Source organism: Heterocephalus glaber, unplaced genomic scaffold, assembly GCF_053883595.1.
Source record: "Heterocephalus glaber isolate CG9 unplaced genomic scaffold, H.glaber_assembly_v1.0 deba00000546, whole genome shotgun sequence".
In the NCBI taxonomy this organism is placed as follows: domain Eukaryota; kingdom Metazoa; phylum Chordata; class Mammalia; order Rodentia; family Bathyergidae; genus Heterocephalus; species Heterocephalus glaber.
In genome coordinates this window covers 28,130,792-28,153,189 of record NW_028258147.1, presented here as the reverse complement: position 1 = coordinate 28,153,189, position 22,398 = coordinate 28,130,792, and the positions used below count along the sequence as shown (strand labels likewise).

The 22,398-nt window shown below is 37.2% G+C and overlaps 1 protein-coding gene across 5 annotated transcripts in view; it reads left to right on the top strand.

Annotated features, from left to right (window-relative positions):
• The window catches only part of C1galt1 (core 1 synthase, glycoprotein-N-acetylgalactosamine 3-beta-galactosyltransferase 1), a 109,883-nt gene that overhangs the window by 60,601 nt on the left and 26,884 nt on the right, over positions 1-22,398 (top strand). For 3 of the 5 annotated variants that reach the window (XR_015448749.1, XR_015448748.1, XR_015448752.1), the window contains exon 5: positions 284-22,398. This exon is cut by the window's right edge. The gene's annotated coding sequence lies outside the window, so the exon portion shown is untranslated. The remainder of the gene's footprint in view (positions 1-283) is intronic. The other 2 variants (XR_015448750.1, XR_015448751.1) reach the window with 2 other exon arrangements.

Here is a 22,398-nt window from a genome sequence, read left to right as displayed (position 1 = left end):
GAAAAATGGAGATAGATGTTTTGAAAAAGGGAAGAGGGCCAAGAGATGAGGGGGAGTGGAGGGGAAGGAGTTAAGAAAAATAAATTAGATGTGTTATGTACATGGATCAACTCCCCATGAGGGATGTAATCATTCTGCACTGCAAACCTATACTGATAAAAAATAAAAACTGAAAAAAATAATAAATTTGATGACCAATAAAAAAGCAACTTAAGTAGCATTTATCACTCCAAAGAATTATTTTTTAACCCATAGTAATTCCCTCTTTCTTTGTATTTTACAGTTTAAAGAAACTTAAAGCCAAACTGTTGCCCAAGGTGTACATCACTGGAAACCAGAATCTTCTACTCCCTCTAACCCACAACTGGCCTTCTTGATTTTACACTACATCAAAGAGCACCTTGTGTCCTGTTTAAGGTTGGACTGAGAATTGCTATTTTCTAACTTATCTCAATTTCCATGAAAACCAAGGATATTACAAGACCTAGAAAATATCTATAGAATTGTACTTTAAGGCATGAAATGGATATTGTATATATGTGAATCTCATATATATCTTAATATCTGGACTGATTTAATTCATTCTGTTCTTAAGTACTGTTTTTCTCTTTCAAAGTTTGCAAACACTGAACATCAGATGTCAGTTCCAGTCACATTTAACACTTTAGACAGTCCTGAGTGGAGGTCAGGGATTTGGGCACACACCTCTGCTCCACAGTAGGGCCCACCAGGTCACCAGGAGCAAGGTCAAGGCCACCTCTGCAGGCTACATTCCCATCCCCACCCCCACCATCACTTCACAAGAGATGAATTTGAGAGAATAATTTCCTTGAATTACTTTTTGAAAGGTGGTGGACAATTCCTGATTATTATTAATGAAACTTTGAAATACCACCATTATTTCATAAATGCCGTATTCTGAATAGCTGTGTATGGCTGACAATTTACCCCTCATTTCAGTTGTGCCCAAATCCTGATGCATTTAGTGCATTGTTGAAGAAGATAATTGGACACATTTGTGGCCTCTCTGAAACTTTCACTTTCCTATCACTTGCTTTTGAACTCTCTTGGGGGGTGAAATGGAGACATTTTAGAAAAACACTGAAGTGTTTAAAGTCTCCCCCAAAAATGTACTTTTCAATTATATTTTAAACTGTTCGAATTCGTTCCTCCTTGAATTCAACTCAAAAACACATGTGCACTGGGCACACAAAGAGACACACCTACTTTGAAGTCCTCTGGCAAACAATCTGTCCTTACAGTTGGTGAAACTTGCAGGCTCTGTTGCCAGCCTGAGAGGATCATTCAGGATTAGTGCCTCTAAGGAGGTAGTGGAGCAGGATTGGACAGAGGAGGTGCTGAATTATAAAGCAGTCCTATCAAAGGCCTAAACCAATCGCTTGGGAAATGGAGCGTATGCAGCCTTTTATTCTTATTCTACTTAAGGCAAGGCTGCCTGCCCTTTATATCTCAGCATTTAGCAGTCATTGGATGAGGGGTTCCCAGGAGGCAGCATGATCTTGGATTAGATAATGCTCTTCAGCTAAGATTAATTCCCTGAGAGACACTTAGCTGAGAGCCATCAGCTGCCAATACTCCTGGCACCTGAAGAATGGGTACCTCCAGTATGACAAGAGAACTAGGCCATGTACCTCAGTGTCCACTGTAAAATCACAGTAACATAGTGGCCATGAAAGCTCATTTATAGTTTCTGTCTCAGAGCTGTAGTATTTTTTTGTTTTGTTTTTGGATTACCCCAGACTCTCCCATTACCAGTATGATTTTTTTGTGCTTTGATTTGATGTGCATTGTGCTTTGATTTTTAAAATTTAAATTTTTCCCATTTCAAAGATTAGAAATCAGACTAAAACAATACTGGGCTGATAACTTCTGAAAAATGCTCTGAGTAACTGTAAGGTATGTATTGCTCCAGAAGAATAAATTAAGATCATCCTGAATGAAGTTGAGCTTTTGGGAAAAGTAGAAATGAATTTAGGGAACAGAAATAGGCAGCTACCTACTTCCTAGCATGATTGGAATGGTCATTGAGAGATTCCCCAAAGTCATCCATTCTGACATCCTTTTCATTCATAACAGCCTCTGAACCCAGTAGTGCCTGTCACCATCACTCACGTGGACTGAAATATCTCCTCTTACTGTTCATCACTTTTTGTCTAACTAAAATTCCTGTTCTTGAATACCTGATGCCTTCTGCCCTCCAGGTCAGGCAAGCCTGTGGTTTTTCCATATCCAAGGCCAGAGCATACAAGTGAAGCTACCATTATTCTTGCTCTGGTGTCTGCCTAATATGGTATATAAATTATACCCACATAGAGGTTTAATAAAAGCATAGGTGCCACTTCACTGGAGGCTTGCTAAATATCAAGTGTATTAGTCACCTTCCCATTGCTGGGACCCAATAAGCTGACCCCTACAATTTAAAGGAGAAGGAGTTCAATTTGGCTCATGGTTTCAAGAGGATTCCATCCATGGTCAGCTGGCTCCAAAGCAGAAATCTCATGGTGGAAGGGCATAGCAGAGCAAAGATGCTTAGTTCATGGCAGCCAGGAAGCAGAGCAGGGGAAGTGTGCCATAGAGGAAGGGGTGACAGGACACACATACCCCCAAAGTCATACCTCCATGACTCACTACACACACACAGAGAAATGTGCCCCACCAACTCTCTGGATGGATCCCAAAGCCAATCAGATTGACACCATCAAACTGCCACACCAAACAATAACAAGATTGCAGGATGGATGAGCCAGGAGGAAAGGTATGCTCTAGGAGGATTTAGATGGGTGGCAATATAGGCAGAATTTCTAAAACAGACCACCCCAAACAGTCCTAGCCTAATTTCTAGAACTTGTGCCAAAGATAACATACCATGTCCATGTTCATGTTGTAAGATATACTTAATCTTAAAATAGATTATCCTGGACTGTGTGCAGGGGCCCAGAGTAAGCACATGGGTCTTTTTTTTTTTTTTTTTTTGGTATCAGGAATCAAACTAAGGGCCTTGTGCTCGCTAGGCAGGTGCTGTGCCACTGAGCTACACCCCCAGCCCACATGGGCCACTGAAAAACATTTTTTTTCCAACTGAGGGCAGAAAAGAAGTCAGAGTTAAAGTTTGAGAAGCACTTGACACCTTGTTGATGTTTTGATGATAGACAGAACCTTGTAAGAAGGAATGTGAGTGGCCTGTAGGAGTAGAACCTCATGTGGCATCCAGCAAGAAAATAGGATGTCATTCCCATAACCACAAGGAACTGAAATCAGCCAACAACCAAAATAAACTCTAAAGTAAAACAAAAACATCATAAATTAAACCATTATAAATGGGACCATCTATATATAAATCCACCCTACCAGTAGGTTCTATTTTTCTGGAAAACTCTTCCCATCTCTGGGGAACTCTTCCCAACTGTTCTCAGCTAGAGGCAACCATGACACAGTTACAGCCAAAAACATATGCATGTATACAATGAATATTTATATTTTAAAATATTACAGTGAAAGACACATTGCCATTAATCACACTCACAAAACTCTCCCTTGCTTCAAATACATTTTCCCCATAATTTTTGCCACTTTCTGAAGCAGTTCTAGAAGCCCTCTTTTGGAAGTGTCTTCATGAGGTATGATCAAATACAGCAAAAGCTTCTGCTAAGTGCCATCCAGGGGAAACCAGGCTCATAAAAACATTACAGTGTATCCTCATCTCCATTATTCACCAAATCTGGCACCATGCAACTTCCGGCACTTCCTCAAAGTAAAAATGACCATGAAAGGTAAATGTTTTGAATCAATTCAGGTCATGGAGGCAGCCCCAATAGGGCAACTAATGACACTCAAAAGAGGACTTCCGGAACTGCTTCAGGATGTAGCAAGAATGATGGGATACGTGTGTTCACAGTGAGAAGGAGTATTTTGAGGGAGATTAATGACAATGTGTCCTTTACTGTAATGATTTTTTTAAAAAATTAAACATCCACTGTATTTTTTTTAATCACACCTCATTCAAGACAACTCTGCAAGAAGCAGGGAGTTTCTGGGAAAGGTTTTCCTTCTGAAAGAAAGACAAAGGTGCACAAGGAGAGCTGTCTGTGCCCCTCCTGGGCATGGTAGAAAGGTACACTGCAGGGAGCAGCGCCATCAGTGGCCACAAGGGAAACCCTTTCAGATGAAAGCCTGACATAATGAGGGGTAGAAGGACAGAGAACCTGGGCCTCTTGTGAGATTACCAAGCTTCAGTATCAGATGAAGTTTTGGTGAACTATCTGAGTTATTGGGTTTGAAAGAATTTCCAAATGTACACAGCACTAATTTAGAATGCAAATAATTTCTGTTGGCTAGCCATTAGGCTTGTGTTGTTCTTTTTGTTTCCCCCAGTACTGATGATTGAACCTAGAGCCTTCTCACTGAACTACATCCCAACTCTTTTTTATTTTGAGACAGGTTCTCATTAAGTTACCCAGGTTGGACTCAAACTTGTGATTCTCCTGCCTTAGCCTCCCAGAGTACTGAATTACAGCTATTTGCACTCTTTTTGTGTGTGTGGGGGGGGGATCTATAGGCAGACAGACTTGGATTCCAGTCCCTAATCTGCCATGTCTTTTTTTTTCCCCCATTAAGTTTATTGGTACATTTTTGGTATAAAATATAGTTACATTCATCGTTGGGATCTTGTACCATTACATGAGTCTCTTGGTTCTGTTTTTTCCCCTTTTCTTGCCCTCCCTCACCCCCTCCACCCTTCCCTATTTGCAAAGACCTTGTTTCCATTTTCCCTTCCCCTACCCCTCACAATTCCCCTGCTCTTTTAGACCTTTTCTTCCTGTTACACAATATCAGTTATACATTTTTTAAATTACAATATTAAGATCTAGGAGACATTACCACAGATTTTACAGAATTTAAAAGGATATAGAAAGCATATTTCAAAAATCTGTTTTGAAATAAATTTGACAACTTCTAAGAAGTACCTTGGAAGACAAATTAATGAAACTAATGCTGGAGAAAATATAAAATTTGAATAGCAACTATTAAAGAAAGTATATTCCTAGCTTGAAAACCTACCTATATGACAACAGCAGGCTCATAAACATTTTAACTGATAAATTATATCAAACAATTAAAGCAGAAAAAAGAAGGAACAATTCTCCCCTCATTTAAGGAACTCAACATTGTGCTAATCCTAAAACTGGATAAAGATAATAGAAGAAAAAAGTATGAACATAGAAATTTGTTTAACAAGACAAACTATTAGAAGTCTGATCTGGCAGGATGTAGAAAGTGGTTTTGTTATAGGGATGGCTGTGTTGGTTCAGCATTGGAAGATCCACTCCCAAAAGTCATCATTTAAACAGAGGAAAGGAAAAAGCCATATGATCCTGTCACTAGTTGGAGAAAAAGTATTGGACTAAATTCTACAACTGTTCATGGTGAAAGCTCTCAGGAGCCTAGAAGTAGAACAGAACCTTCTCAACAGACTAAAGACATGTACTCCATAGTTCCACTGAGAATGCCCTATATGAATGGAGAAGATACAATGCTTTCTCCTTAAGGTGGGGAACAAGGGCAGATATGCTTACTCTTAATCTGTCCATTAAACTTTGAAACCTAGTCCCCACCAAAATACTCTGGCAATAAAATGACACAACTAGGTTAGTATTGGCATGGCAGAAGCAAAATCTTTATATGTAGATGAAATGATCTTCTACAGATAAAATACTAAGAAATCTCTAGGAGCCCCTAGAACTTGTACTTGAATTTAGCAGGATTAGAAAACACAAGGTATATATAAAAATTCAGGTCTATGTACACATGCTATAAATGAAGAATTGGATATTGAAATTTAAAAGTTATGTAGGAGTACAAAGGACCTAGAAAAGTTAAAAACAAAAACAACAACAGTGTTGGAAGACGTTTAGTACCTAATTTTAAGACTTCTTCTAAAGCTACAGTAATCAAGGCAATGGTGGTGTAAGGAAAGACATATAGATCACTTGAATAAAACAGAGAATCTAGAAATAGAACCACACATATATGGTCCACTGAGTTTTGAAAGATTATTTAACATTAGCATTTTACAGAATATAAACTCAATTCAAGAGCCAAGGAAGAGATAGTGTTTTCAGCAAACGGCACTAGAACACCTGGTATCTGTATATAAAAAATTAACCTCAACCCTTTTCTTCCATACATGAAAATAACTTGAAGGGATCTATGAACCTAAATAAGAAAGCCTAAAAGTATAAAACTTTAAGAAGAAATTATAAGGGAAAATATTTATGAATCCAGGGTAGGCAAGAACTACCTAGGATACAAAAAATATGATGTATAAAAGAAAAGAATTGATAAATGGGATTCCATCAAAATTTAGAACTTTAAATGACATCTTTAAAATGAAAAGTAGTCCTTAAACAGACCATATTTACAATACATATAATCTATGACCAGAATATATAAAGAATTCTTAGAGCTCATTAATAGACAACCCAATTACAATGTAGACATAAGAAGATGATAAATAGCCAGTATAGCACAAGGAATGGTGTGCAACTCTAGAATCAGAAAAATACTAATCAGTACAATAACAAGATTGAATTATACCCTCATTAGGGAGATGAAGTTACAAGTTTTAAAAGCCTTGTCATGACTTTTTCTTTTTCTTGGATTCTCCCCCTTTGCCTTTAATTTGTCACGCCCAATGGATTCATTCTGCTGGGTTTCCTGGGGTTGTGATACTCATTGTCTTTTCCTAGGGTATTGTCTAAAATTTTTTGGAGTGCTGGGTTGGTATTCATGAAGTTCCTAAGGTGCTCTTTGTCATGAAAATATCTTATTTCTCCATCAATTTTGAAAGATAGTTTTGCAGGGTACATCAATCTGGGTTGGAGGCTGTTTTCTTTTAGGGCTTGTAATATTTCACTCCAAGCTCTTCTTGCCTTGATGGTTTGTGTTGAGAAGTCTGCTGTGATTCTGATGGGCTTTCCTTTGTATGTGATTTGTTTCTTTTCTCTGACTGCTTGTAGAACTTTGTTCTTCTGTTGTATTTCTGGAATCTTAACAATTATATGCCTATGTGTAGATTTTTTTTGATCAAGGCTATTTGGAGTCCTATATGCCTCACTTATCTGTATGTCAAGTTCTTTTCCCCTCCTTGGGAAGTTTTTTGCCATCACTTCTGTAAAGAGTTTTTTTATGTCATCTGCACTCTCTCCTCTTTCTTCATTGACTCCAATCAGTCTTATGTTATTCTTCTTTGCATCATCTAGCAGCTGCTTGATTGATTTTCTGTGTTCCTTTACAATTTTAAAGCAATTTTTCTTTTCTTAGTCACTAATTGCAATCTTTTCTTCTATATCTGAAATTCTATCCTCACATTGGTTCATTCTGCCTCACAGACTTTCAATGGAGTTTTTAATCTCTTGGAAATCGTTTGTATCTGTTTTATGGATTCCATTTGTTTCCTATGTTGGGATTCCATCATGTTCCTCAGATCTTCTATTTTTTTATCTGTGTCCTCTCTAGATTTATTAATCATGTCTTGCACCATGAGCAAAATCTTTGCTGTTATCTGAGTAATTATTTCTGATTTCATTTTTCCCAGATCCTCTTTTGTTGCCAGTTCAGAGTCCAGGTGGTTGAGTATCAGATTGTTCCATTTCGTTTCCCTTTGGGGTTGCTGTAGGTGATCCAGAAGTCTGTTTTTGAGACTTATTTTCATGTCTTCTCATTTCCACGGGAGGGGGTGCTTCTGGCGCCCACACGGCTCACCTTCTCTGCCCTAGGAGCCTGGGATGGAGCCGGGGAGCTTCCTTCCGAGTGCTGGAACTGGCTGAGTTTCTCTGCCCTAGGAGCCTGGGATGGAGGCAGGGGAGCTTTCTTCCGGGTGCTCTATTTGCATTCTTAACAATCATCCTATTATTTGTAAACTGAAATCTAAGTACTGCTGTTGTAAAGTCACCTATCCAGAAAACAAAGCTGTTCATATTTGGTCCATGTTTTCCACTTTATGGTACTGGGGGAAAAAAAAGGAGAGACATTTTACATTGCTCTCTTGTTACCATGTTCCCTGTGGGAATGTTGCTATTAGACGTCCAGGCAATGATAATGAAACAATCTGGAGAAAACATGTTTATAAACTTTTTGTTGGGTAGAAAAATCTCAGTTTGTAATGCCCATATTTGCAAATAAATTGAGAAATAATGGTTGTATGGGGAGGAATGGGAAAGAGAGAACAGCAAAAATACTATTTTTCACATTAATTGCAAAAGACTTGCTGACAAATAAGATACAAGCTCCCAGAATCTCTGAAAATGCTCACCTACGTGCATTTGTACAACTTTTTGTAAATATGGTAATTCCACATATCAGAACATCCCTTAATAATCTAGATATTCAGAGACAATTTCTCTGTCCAAAATCTTCCAGTCTTCCCATTTAGAATGACTTTCATTTTCATCCTAATCCTAAAGTCATCCTATTCAGGATCTCATGCACAGAAATTTGTGTGCACTCCCCAAGGAGAACAGCCATGTTCCTTCCATTCACTGTTCCATCACAGCCTAAAGTGCAATGCTTTGCACATGGTAGAGGTGTTCAGCCAATGTCAACTGCAGGATCCCAGAAGATTCAGATGGTCCCTGGCACTTTGGAGACTTCTGATTTGTGAGCCATTTGGAATATATGGTGTGATCAGAATATATAGTGAATGTTTAAATTTTTAAAAATTTTAAAAAGACACATTGTCACTAACCCCCTCAAAATATTCCCCCTTGCTTCAAGCACACTTAGACCATTATTCTTGTCACTCTCTGAAACATTTCTGGCAGTCTTCTTTTGGAAGTGTCTTTACAAGGTGTGATTGAGAATACAATGAATACTGCTACCAAGTGCCATCTAACAGAAACAAACTAATAAAAACACTGCAGTGTGCCCTCATCCACCTTATTTACTGGATCTGGCACCATGAAACTTCTCACTCTTTCCCAAAGTCAAAATGACCATGAAAGGTAAATATTTTGAATTGCTTCAGGACATCAAGTCAGCCAGGAGGAATATAATAAAAGATACAAAAAGAGATTTCCAGAACTGCTTTAGAAAATGGTAAGAATGGTAAAATGTATGTGTATGAAGTGAACTGAAGTATTTTAAGGGAGATTAATGGTCATGTGTGTCTTTTACTATAATAATTTACAAGTTTATATATGCACCATATTTTTTTATCATACCTTGCACATTACTCTCTCCTCTCAGGCAAACCCAAGACACTGACAAGTACAATGCATTACTAAATGTCACAGGATTGAGTGGAGCTCTCTGGCTTTATTCCTATGCATTTTCTTCCAGGTTCCTTTCAACCCAGAGCCTGACCCAGTCTCCTTTAAAACTTACCTCCAACACATCTCCTCTATGAAGATTAAATGGAACAGAGCAGCAACTGTATACCTTCAACCAATTACGTTGTGCCATTTAAAAGGAGAAAATAGACAATGTGGCTTCCTCTTGTAAAACTGGAATTTAATTGCCTTCTGATGGCCACATGTAACTTTTCCATTGTATGACACATACCCATGACCAGTATACAGAGACATCATATACATTCATCACGAGAATACAGTAAAGCACAAGTTTTCTAACCCTTTTTCTTTACCTCACCTTCTTCATATCCCAGTTCACTATTTTGCAACAAGAATCAGGAGCTCATTAAACGTAAAAAAAATAAAAGTGTTTTTCCCAGTCTCACTAAACAGATGTTTCTTACCTTAGGGCAAACTTTTTACAAACTGAAAAACAAACAACAAGAAAATAAAGGACACTGAATTCAATTTTCTATAACTGCTCCATCATCAGAAAGGCTAATTGGTCACCTGAGATGAAAAGAAATTCCTTTTAATGAATCAAGCACTTATTTTCTTGAATCTCAATAATTCTCAGCCCAACACTAAAACTGACATATTTTTCCTATAAACATTGTAATTGACTAGTCACTTTTGGAGGAATCTGTGGGAAAACAACAACCTGTCACTGTATTTCCCCACCCCCAGTGTTTGGTATTCTTCACACTGTACAGGTGGAGAGTGAGTCTTGGGGATCTAGGGATTCCTTTGCTCCTGGATGAGGGAACAATGCTGACCGCTTCTTATTCCCTCATGGCTGCTGTGGTGTCTCCAGAACACATCTCCCCTTGGGGTCTATTTTCACTGCCTATGCACCCTCCATGTTCTCCATCTTAAATGTATCCAGGGAACTCCTACCACTCTTCATCTCTCATGGCATCTGTATTGCAATTATCTAGTGCAAACCTGGTATTTTTAATACATAGTTCCTGTCTTCTAGGAAAGCCAGCCTAAGTTTGGCTTATCTTTGCATGTCCCACAACATCCAGGACAAGGGATTGAACCTAAGATATAGTGAATGCTTACCTGAAGTGATCAGAACAGCCAGCTTCCTACAAAAAAACATGCTCCTTTCAAATGGCCCCAAGAGTAACAAAGTGATTCAAAACTGTGATTATGTAGGCAAAACTGTCTTCAGACAACTACTGTGTTTAGTTTTCAGAAATTTTCTGATGACAGCCCCAAACTACCCAAGCCCTGTTATTAGTTAGTAGTGACCTTTTCTTTCTAAAAGAGCAATACCATGGAAAATGGTTGAATTTGGATTGTACCCACTATTTGAGATTGAAACTTCACTTACTTGAGTGAGGTCCTAGCTACCTGAAAGTCTAAGACTAAGGCATTTGTTGAGTGAAAGAGTGATGGAGACCACTCTGACAAAGCTACAAATTCATAAATTAGCTTTTCGTATTAAAGGTCTGAGTCTGCCTATTAGACCACTATGGCTTGCTTGAAGAGCCAGCAGTTGGTGTGTGGGAAAGGAACAGCTCCCTGCACCACTGGCTATAGCAGAGGTCTCAATGATCTGTGAAACTGTAACATCATGGATGGCAAGACAATAGCGCAGCTAAGGGCAGCATGACTCATACAAAAAACTCCTATAGAGGCCAAAATTAATCCATGGGAAGAAATGAATTTCCCATTAATCAATGATCTGTTCCTACTAGAATATCTTGTTCCCTTGTTGTTGCTAGGACCCTGCTCACATCAGTGCTCTCCACCTCACTGTTCCCTGCATTGCCCCTTACCCCTTCTGGAAGCTTCATGATCGATAAACAGTGGCAAGCTCCAAGAGATGGTGTCTTAGCCAGATAAGAGCTTTGACCATCCTGGGCCCGCCACTTATGCATTAAGATCTTATCTGTTTTAATCCATCCACCTGTACCCTTGGTCAGGTGATTGGGGATCTGATCAGTCTTCAATAAATGAGTTCACAGATCTTTGACCAGCACATATGGAAGACAAGCCATGAGGAAATGTTCAAGGAAGACGGGATATCTGAGCTGAGACTTAGAGCAGAGAATTCTTGAATACTTGAAACCTAATTTTATCACCTATAAAATAGAGACATTAATAAAGTCCTAGAGTTGTGGTGATGGTGAAATGAGTGATGTATGTGTCTGCCAAGGTATAACAGTGAAGATAGTTAAGGGAGAACTTTTTGGAGTAAAGGGCATATAAACAAAGGGGTAATATAAAATCTGATCCCTATTCAGATTAAAATTATGCTTCACTTTTCTATTGTGTTCTTGAAATCTTAACTCTCATCAAGCATGGAAAACCTGTTGGCCAGCCAGGCAGAAGGGCTTGAGGCATACACAGAACAGGCTTACACGGTTAGCTAGAGACCCTGATGGCCAAGGCCTGAGCAGTTTCATAAATACTGAGCAGTTACTAGTACTTTTCCAAATGAGAGTTGCTGAAATGATGAAATGTTGCTGAAATGCTGAAATGTTAGCTTTTGATGGGCAAGTCAGAAAATTTTGTTTAAATATTAAATCATACATGCTTCTTAAAGACCAAATAAAATATGGTAAGGAAAAACTTGCCACGATAACAAATAAGAAGTTGTCCTCTCAGGTCCATTGTGTTGACTGTTTAGGACTTTTCATATGGTTCTTGATGTTTCCAGAGAAATTTATGTGTTGACAATACTCTACTCACAAACACCTTCTAGATGAAATTGTATCTACTCAAGTACTAGATGTATTTTTTTAAAAGCCTAACTGCTGAGGAGCAACTTACCAACCTTAAAATGCCCATATAAGCATACCTAATTTTACTGGTCTTCTCTGTGTTGAGCTTTACAGATATTGCATTTTTTTTTACAAATTAAAAGTTTGTAACAATCTTAGGTCAAGCAAGTCTATTTTCCCAATAGTATGTACTTATTTTGTGTTTCCATGCCCTATTTTAGCAATACCAGTCTTTTAATTTTTGTATTATATTTACTACAGCAATCTGTGATCAGAAACTTTTTCCCCATTCCCTTGCCCTCGCTTCGACACTTCCATCCCTCCCTATTTGCAGACTTTGTTTTCATTTTCTCATATTAATTCCATTCCCTTCTTTCTTTTCCCCCACCCTTCCCAATTCCCCTCCCCACTTTGCCCCTTTTCTTCGTATTTCACATTACCTGTTATATCTTTTAGTCCTTATTTACACTTTCAGTTTCTCACACCAGAGAAACTATTCGGTATTTACACGTGTGTCCTATTTATTTCACTTAGGAGTATGGCTTCAATGTGCATCCATTTAGCTATAAATGTCTCTAATTTATCATTTTTTATGGCTGAGTAGTACTTCGTTTTATAAAAAAAAAAACACATTTTCTTTATCCAGTCTCCAGTTGATGGGGAATTGGGCTGCTTCCAAGTTTTAGCTATTAAAAATTGTGCTGCTATGAACATGGGTACACATATATCACTGGGGGAAGATACCCATCAGGAGAATAACTGGGTCAAATGGGACTTCCAGTCCTAGTTCTTTGAGGTATCTCCATACTGATTTCCACAGTGGTGGCACCAGTCTACACTCCCATCAGCAGTGGAGCAGGGTTCCTCTTTACCCACAGCCCCACCAGCATTTGTTATTGGTTAGTTTTATGATAGTAGCCATGCTTTCTGGGGTGACGTGAAATCTCAGCACTGTTTTCATTTGCATTTCTTGAATGACCAGTGATGTTAAACATGTTTTCAAACGTTTATTTGCTATTTGTACTTCTATGAGAAATGTCTGTTCATTCCAGATCCCCATTTTTGGATTGGGTTTTTAAATTTGGGAGGTATGATTTTAAGTTCTTTATAGATTCTAGATAGTAGACTTTTGACTGAGGCATAGCTGGTGAAGATTTTTTCCCACGTTGTGGGTTTTCTCCTCATACTGTTGGTGGTTTCTCTTGCTGTGCAGAGCTTTCTAGTAAGAAGAAATGCCACATGTTGATTGTTTGTGCTCATTCAAGGGCAACTGAGGTTTTGTTCATAAAATCTTTTCCTACACCAATGTCTTCAAGAGTTCTACCTAACCTCTGTTCCAGCCAGTTCAGTGTTTCTATTTTAATATTTAGATCTTTAATCCATTTCGATTTTAGTTTAGTGCATAGCGAGAGATATAGCTCTAGTTTTAAACTTTGGCAAGTTGAAACCCAATTTTTCCAGCACCATTTATTAAACAGGCTTTCTTTCCACCAGTGAGGGTGTTTGGCTCCTTTGTCAAAGATGAGGTGGCTGAGTGTGTCTGGAGTCGTTTCTGCATCTTCTAATCTGTTCCACTGGTCCTCAAGTCTGTTTCTTTGCCAGTACCATGCTGTTTTCATCATAGTAGCTTTGTAGTATAGTTGAAGGTTGGGGATTGTGATACCTGCTGCCATGTCTCTGTTACCTAGAATTGCTTTTGCTATTCTGGGTCTCTTCTTGTTCCAAATGAATTTTTGGATTGTTTTCTCAAGGTCTATGAAGTATGCTGCTGGGATCTCAATTGGAACTGCATTAAATCTACATAGCAGTTTTGGAAGTATGGCCATTTTCACTCTATTAATCCTTCCTACCCAGGAGCAGGGGATGTCTGTCCATTTTCTGATATCATCTTCAATCTCTCTTTTCAGAGTGCCATAGTTTTCAGAGAAGAGGTCTTTGATTTCTTTCATTAGGATGATTCCTAGGTATTTCAGTTTTTGGGATGCTATTGTGAAAGGAATTATTTGCCCTATTTCTCTCTCAGTGAGTCTGTCATTGGTGTAGAGGAAAGCTATTGATTTTTGTATGTTGACCTTGTAACTAGCTACTTGACTGAATTTGGTTATTAAGTCTAGAAGACTTTTGGTGGAGTTCTTGGGGTCTTCTATATAGAGTATCATGTCATCTGCAAATAATGACAATTTGACTTCTTCATTACCTATCTTTATTCCTTTTATTTCTTTCTATTGTCTAATTGCCGTGGCTAATGTTTCCAGAACTATATTGAACAAAAGTGGTGATAGTGGACATCTTTGTCTTGTTCCTGATTTTAGTGTGAAGGATTTCAGTTTTTGACCATTTAGTATGATATTGGCTGTTGGTTCTTCATAGATGGCTTCTATCAGTTTGAGATAGAGACCATCTATTCCAATTTTTGTAGGGTTTTTATCATAAATGCATGTTGGATTTTGTCAAATGCTTTTTCTGTGTCTATGGAGATAATCATATGGTTTTTGTCCTTGGCTCTATTGATATAGTGTATTACATTGATTTTCATATATTGAACCATCCCTGCATCCCTGGGATGAATCCCACTTGATCAGGGTGTATGATCTTCTTGATGATCTTCTGCATTCTGTTTGCCATTATCTTATTAAGGATTTTTTGCATCTATGTTCATTAGTGAGATTGGCCTATAGTTCTCTTTTTCAGTTGGGTCTATCTCTGCTTTGGGGATCAAGATGATGCTTGCTTCCAGGAATGAATTTGGGAGTATTGCTTCCCTTTCAATTTCATTGAAGAGTTTAAACAGTAGTGGCAGCAGTTCCTCTCTAAATGTCTTGTAGAATTCAGCAGTGAAGTCATCAGGGCCCAGGCTTTTCTTAGTTGATAAGTTTTTAATTACATTTTCAATTTCATTGTTTGATATTGGATTGTTCAGAATTTTTAGGTCTTCTTCATTCAACTTTGGCAGTTCATACTTATCTAGGAATCTGTCCATTTCTTCTGTGTTGTCCATCTTATTGGCGTATAGGTTCTGGAAGTAGGTATTGATGATCCTCTGGATTTCTGCTGGATCTGTTGTAATTTCATCCTTTTCACTCCTAATTGCATGGATTTGGGCCTTTTCTTTCCTTTTTCTGACAAGGTTGGCTAAAGCTTTGTCAATTTTTGAAGTTCTTTCGAAGAACCAACTCTTGGCTTCATTGTTTTTTTGTATCTTTCTCTTAGTCTGCATTACATTGATTTCTCCTCTGATATTTATAATTTACTCCCTTGTATGAGCTTTGGGATTGTCCTGTTCTTCTTTTTCTAGAAGCTTGAGGTTCAGCATCAGGTTGTTTAATTGGGCTCATTTTGTTTTCCTAATATGCGTATTCACTGCTATGAATTTCCCTCGTAAGACTGCTTTCATTGTGTCCTATAGATTCCTATATGTTGTATTGTCATTGTCATTTAATTGAAGGAACTGTCTGATTTCTTCTTTAATTTCCTCTGTGACCCATTGGTTATTCAGAAGTGTGTTGTTCAATTTCCACGTGTTTATGAAACTTTTCCAGTTTCTTTTGCTATGGATCTCCAATTTCATGGCACTATGGTCTGATAATATACAGGGGATAACTTCAATTCCTTTGCACTTACTTAAACAAGCATGTTCTATGTGTGAGCATGTGGTCTATTTTGGAGAATGACCCATGTGCAGCTGAGAAGAATATGTATTCTGATTTTGTGTGATGGAAGACTCTGGAAACATCTGTTAAGTTCATTTGTTCAAGAGTTTGAGTTCTAGTATTTCATTACTTATTTTTTGTCTAGTTGATCTATCTATTTGTGACAGTGGGGTGTTGAGGTCCCCCACTACAATTGTATTAGTGAATATATGACTTTTCATGTCCGTTAGTATTTGTTTTATATAGTTGGGTGCACTAGTGTTTGGTGCATAGATATTTATGATTGTCATCTCTTCCTCTTGTATTGTTCCCTTTACAAGGATGTAGTGTCCTTCCTTGTCTCCCTTAATCAGTGTTGGTTTGAAATCTACTTTATCTGCCAAGAGGATAGCTACTCCTGCTTTTTTTCAGGTTCCTGTCACATGGAGTATTGTTTTCTACCCTTTAACTTTCAGTCTATGAGTTTCCTTTTGAATTAAGTGTGTTTCTTGTATGCAGCATATTGTTGGATTTTGCTTCTTGACCCATTCTGCCAGTCTATTTCTTTTGATTGGTGAATTGAGATCATTAACGTTGATGATTATAACTGAAACGTATTGACTTGTCAGAGCCATGACTTTTTCTTTTTGTTGGGTTCTCCCCCTTTACATTTAATTTCTTGTCATACCAGATGGGTTCATTCTGCTTTGCTTCCTGGGGTTGTGATCCTCAATGTCTATTCCTAGGATATTGTGTAAAATTCTTTGGAGTGCTGCTTTGGTATTCATGAAGTTTCTAAGGTGCTCTTTGTCATGAAAGTATCTTATTTCTCCATCACTTTTGAAAGATAGTTTTGCAGGGTACATCAATCTGGCTTGGAGGCAGTTTTCTTTTAGAGCTTGGAATATGTCACTCCAAACTCTTCTTGCCTTGATGGTTTGTGTTGAGAAGTCTGCTGTGATTCTGATGGGCTTTCCTTTGTATGTGATCAAAAGGCTTTCTTGTTAAGAGTCTAACATAGGGCCGGTGATTTAGCTCAGTGGTTTCGCCACCTGCTGCGCAAGAGCAAGGACCTGAGTTCGATTCCCAGTACCAAAAAAAATCAATAAATAAAATTTAAAAGAAGTCTAACATAGCTGGTGAACTTAAAGCCAATGGCCATTTCATTCTAAAAATCCTAGGGCTCTAAACAATCTATACTTCCTGTGTCTTACAAATGGGTCAAGAAAGCCTAAAAAAATAGCATATCTGTTTACAAAATGGTTTACTGAATATTTTAAGTGCACCATTGAGAACTACTGTTCAGAAAAAAAAAAATCCGTTAAAACTTTTACTACTCATTGAAAATACATCCCGTGGCCCAAGAACTCTGATGGAAATGTATAAGATTAATTTTGTTTTCATGTCTGATAACACAGCATCCATTTTGCAGCCTATGGATCAAGAAGTAATCTCAATTTTCCAGGCTTAGCTTAAGAAATACATTTTATATGAATACATCTGCTGTAGATCCCAATTCCCCTGATGGATCTGGGCAAATAAAATTTAAAATCTTCCAGAAAGAATTCACCAATCTAGATGCCATTAAGAATATTTGTGATTCATAGTAGATCAAAATATCAATATTAATAGCACTTTGGAAGAAGCTGATTTCAATTCTCATGGATGATTTTGATGGGCTCAAGACTTCAGTGGAGGTGGTATCTGCCTGTGTGATAGAAATAGCAAGAAAACTAGACTTAGAAATGGAGTCAGATGGTGTGACTCAGTTTTGCACTTTCATGATATGAGTTTAATGAATGAGTAATTGTCTCTTATGAAGAAACAAATAGAGCAGTTTCTTCAGATAGAATCACTCTTGGAAATATCCTGTAAAAGACCAACAATGGATTTGAATATTATGTAAACTTAATTGATTAAACAGTGAAAGAATGTGAGAAGATTAACTTTAATTTTGAAGGAGCTACTATGTTAGGTAAATTACTATCTAGCAATTTGCATGCCCCAGAGAGTCTTTCATGAAAGGAAGAGTCCATTGATGCTATAATCTTTACTATTGACATATTTTAAGAAACTGTCCAGCTGCCCCAACCTTCAGCAATGGCCACCATCTTCAGTGAGTAGCCATCACATGGAGACAATTTCCACCAGCAAAAAGACTGTGAATTGCTTAATGCTCAGTTGACCATTAGTATATTTTAGCAATAAAGTATTTCTTCAGGATTTTAATCAAAAACAGTACCAACAACAAAAATACAAATGAGAAGACACTTAAGAAAGTCACAAACCCAGATTTCAGCTCACCAAAGGCAAATTCTGGGGGAAACAAGGTGGAAACGTCTGATCCTGGGCACCCTGAACTGTTAGCATAGGAAGGAACAAAACATGAATGAGACTCTAGAAAAATTCAAAACAGAAATAATTTCCTAGATAACCACAGAGATGGTGAGAATGAAAGACATGATTAGAGACTCTAAAACAGAAACAGATAAGAAAAAAAAGATGAATTCAGTACCATGATGGAAGCCATGAATGCCCAGCATAAGAAAGAAATGGAAACCCTAAATGCCCAACATAGGAAAGAAATAGAATCCATGAAACAGATTCAAACAGATATCTAGAAGATTAAAAACTCTATTGAAAGCATATACAGCAGACTGAGCCATTCTGAAGACAGAATATCAGATATAGAAGACAGGATGTCAGTCAGTGACCATGAAAAGAGAGATCTCTTAAAAATAGTAAGGGACCATGAGAAATCAATCCAATAGCTCCTAGATGACACAAAGAAGAATGATATGACTGATAGGCATTCATGAAAAAGCAGGAGAAAGTACAAATGACATAAAAGAATTGTTCACAGAATTAATGACAGAAAACTTCCCAAACACAACAAAAGAATTTGATGTACAGATAAGTGAGGCATATAGGATGCCAACTAGCCATGATCAAAAAAAACTACACCTAGACATATAATAATCAAGACCCCAGAAACCCAACAGAAGAACAAAAGTCTACAAGCAGTTAGAGAAAAGAAACAAATCACCTACAAAGGAAAGCCCATCAGAATCACAGCAGACTTTTCAACACAAACCCTCACGTCAAGGAGAGCCTGGAGTAAGGTATTTCAAGCCCAAAAGAAAACAACCTCCAACCTAGACTGATGTATCCTGCAAAACTATCTTTCAAAATTGATAGGGAAATAAGATACTTCCATGACAAAGAACACCTAAGAAATTTCATGAATACCAAGCCAGCACTCCAAACAATTCTAAACAATATCCTGGAAAAAGCTAACAAAGGTCACAACTCCATAAGGCCTAACAGAGCAAATCCACCAGGCAAGGCAAGAAATTAAAGGGAGAAAGGGGAAAATAATAAAAGACCCAACAACAGGAAAATAACATGATAACGATAAGTCAATACATATCAGTTATAACCATCAATGTTAATAGCCTCAATTCTCCAATCAAAAGAAATAGACTGGCACAATGGATTAAGAAGCAAAATCCAACAAAATGCTGATAGAAGAAAGCCACTTAGTTCACAAAGAAATTCATAGACTGAAAGTAAAAGGATGGAAAACTGTTCTCCATGCAACAGGAGCCTGGAAAAAAGTGGGAGTAGCCATCTTATTTGCAGACAAAATACATTTCAAACCAAAATTAATTAACAGAGACAAAGAAGGCCACTACATCCTTGTAAAGGGAATAATCCAAGAGGAAGAGATGACAATCATAAATATATATGCACCAAATCTAATGGCCCCAAGTATACAAATTAATATTAATAGAAATGAAAAACCAAATAAGCACTAATACATTGTAGTAGGGGACCTCAATACCCCACTGTCACAAATAGACAGATCATCTCAACAAAAAATCAACAATGAAATAATAGAAGTGAACCAAGCTTTTGAACAAATGGACTTAATAGATGTCTACAGACTGTTCCACCCCACAAAATGAAAATATACATTCTTTTTGGCTGCACACAGGCCATTCTCCAAAATAGACCACATGCTAGCTCATAGGACATGTTTAAGTAAATGCTAAGGAATTGAACTTATCCCCTGTATATTATCAGACCATTGTGCAATTAAACTGGAGATCAATAGCATAAGAAACTGCAAGAATTCCACAAACACATGGAAATTGAATAATACAATTCTGAACAACCAATGGGTCATAGAGGAAATTAAAGAAGAAATTAGACAGTTTCTACAATTAAACGATAATGGAAATACAACATACAGGAATCTATGGGACACAAAGAAAGCAGTTCTATGAGGGAAATTCATAGCATTGAATGCCCATACTAGGAAAACAGAGCAAGCTCAAATAAATAACCTAATGTTAAACCTTAAGCTCCTAGAAAAAGAAGAGCAAGACAAACCCAAAGCCCATAAAAGGGAACAAATAAAGATCAGAGCAGAAATCAATGCAATGGAGACTAAGACCGATACAAAAAAATCAATGAATCAAAAAGTTAGTTTTTGAAAGAATAAATAAAATTGATAATCCTTAGCCAACGTTATCAATAAAAGGAAAGAAAAGGCTCAAATCCATGCAATTAAGAACGAAAAATGTGAAGCCACAACAGATCCAGCAGAAATCCATAGGATCATCAATACCTACTTTAAGAACCTGTATTCTAAAAAAAAGGAAAACACAGAAGAAATGGACAGATTCCTAGATACATATGAACTACCAAAGTTGAATGAAGAAGATATAAAAAGTCAAACAACCCAATTAAAATCAGTGAAATAGAAAATGTAATTAAAAATTTACCAACAAAGAAAAGCCCAGGTCCTGATGGGTTCACTGCTGAATTCTACAAGACATTTAGGGAAGATCTATTGCCACTACTCTTTAAACTTTTCAATGAAATTGAAAGGGAAGCAATACTTCCAAATTCATTCCTGGAAGCAAGTGTTACTTTGATTCCAAAACCAGGGAAAGACCCAACCCAAAAAGAGAACTACAGGCCAATCTCCCTAATGAACACAGATGCAAAAATCCTCAACAAGATATTGGCAAACAGAATACAGAATGTCATCAAGAAGATCATACAACCTGACCAAGTCAAATTTATCCTAGGGATGCAGAGGTGGTTCAACATATATAAATCAATAAATTAATACACTTTATTAACAGAGTCAAGGACAAAAATCGTATGATCATCTCAATAGATACAGAAAAAGAATTCAACAAAATCCAACACCAATTCATGATAAAAAAAAAACCTAGAGATAACTGGAATAGATGGTCTTTATCTCAGCCTGCTGAAAGCCATCTATGAAAAACCAACAGCCAACATCATATTAAATGGTCAAAAACTGAAAATCTTCATGCTAAAATCAGGAACAAAAGGATGTCCACTATCACCACTCCTGTTCAACATAGTTTTGGAAACATTAGCCACATTAATTAGACAAGAGAAAAAAATAAAACAATAAAGATAGGAAAATAAGAAGTTAAACTGTCATTATTTGCTGACAATATGATACTCTACATAGAAGACACAAAAAATTCTGCCAAAAGACTTTTAGACTTAAGTGACAGATTCAGTAGAGTAGATAGATACAAATTCAACACTCAAAAATCAATAGCCTTCTTGTACACAAACAATTGAGAGAAAAATTAGGGAACAATAGCATCCCAAAAAATGAAATATCTAGGAATCAATCTAACGAAGGAAGCAAAAGACCTCTACATTGAAAACTACAGCACTTTGAAAAAAAGAGATTGAAGAGGATATAAAAAAATGGAAAGACATCCCTTGTTCCTGGGTAGGAAGAACCAATATAGTGAAAATGGCCATATTTCCAAAACTTCTATGCAGATTCAGTGCATTCCTGATTGAAATCCCAACAGTATATTTCACAGAGCTAGAGAAAACAATCCAAAAATTCATTTGGAATCAGAAGAGACCTAGAATAGCAAAAAAAATTCTAAGCAACAGAGATGTGGCAGGGGATATCACAACCCCCAACTTGAAACTATACTATGAAGCCACTGTGATAAAAACATGGTACTGTCACAGAAACAGACCTGAGGATCAGTGGAATAGATTAGAAGATGCAGAAATAACTCCAGACATACTCAGTCACCTCATTTTTGACAAAGAAGCCAACCATCCTCACTGGAGGAAAGATAGCCTATTAAGTAAATGGTGTTGGGAAAACTGGATTTCCACCTGCCAAAGATTAAAACTAGACCCATTATCTATCTCCATGCATTAAAGTAAAATTGAAGTGGATTTAAGATCTAAATATTAAAACAGAAACAGTAAACTTACTGGAAGATAAGTTAGGTACAACTCAAAGACATTGGAGTCTTTAAAGTCTTTAAAGGAAAAGACTTTATGAACAAAACCTCAGAAGCATGGGAAGTAGCATAAAGTATCTACAACTGGGATCTCATCTTATTAAAAAGCTTCTGCACTGCAAGAGAAACCACCAACAGAGCTAAGAGACAACCTACAATGCGGGAAAAAATTTTTAGCAGCTATACCTTAGACAAAGGACTACTATCTAGGATATATAAAGAACTGAAAAACATCAGACCCCCCAAATTCAAAGACCCAATTCAAAAATGGGCATCTGAAATGAACAGACATTTCTCAGACAAAGAAGTAAAAGCAGCAAATAAACATATGAAAAAA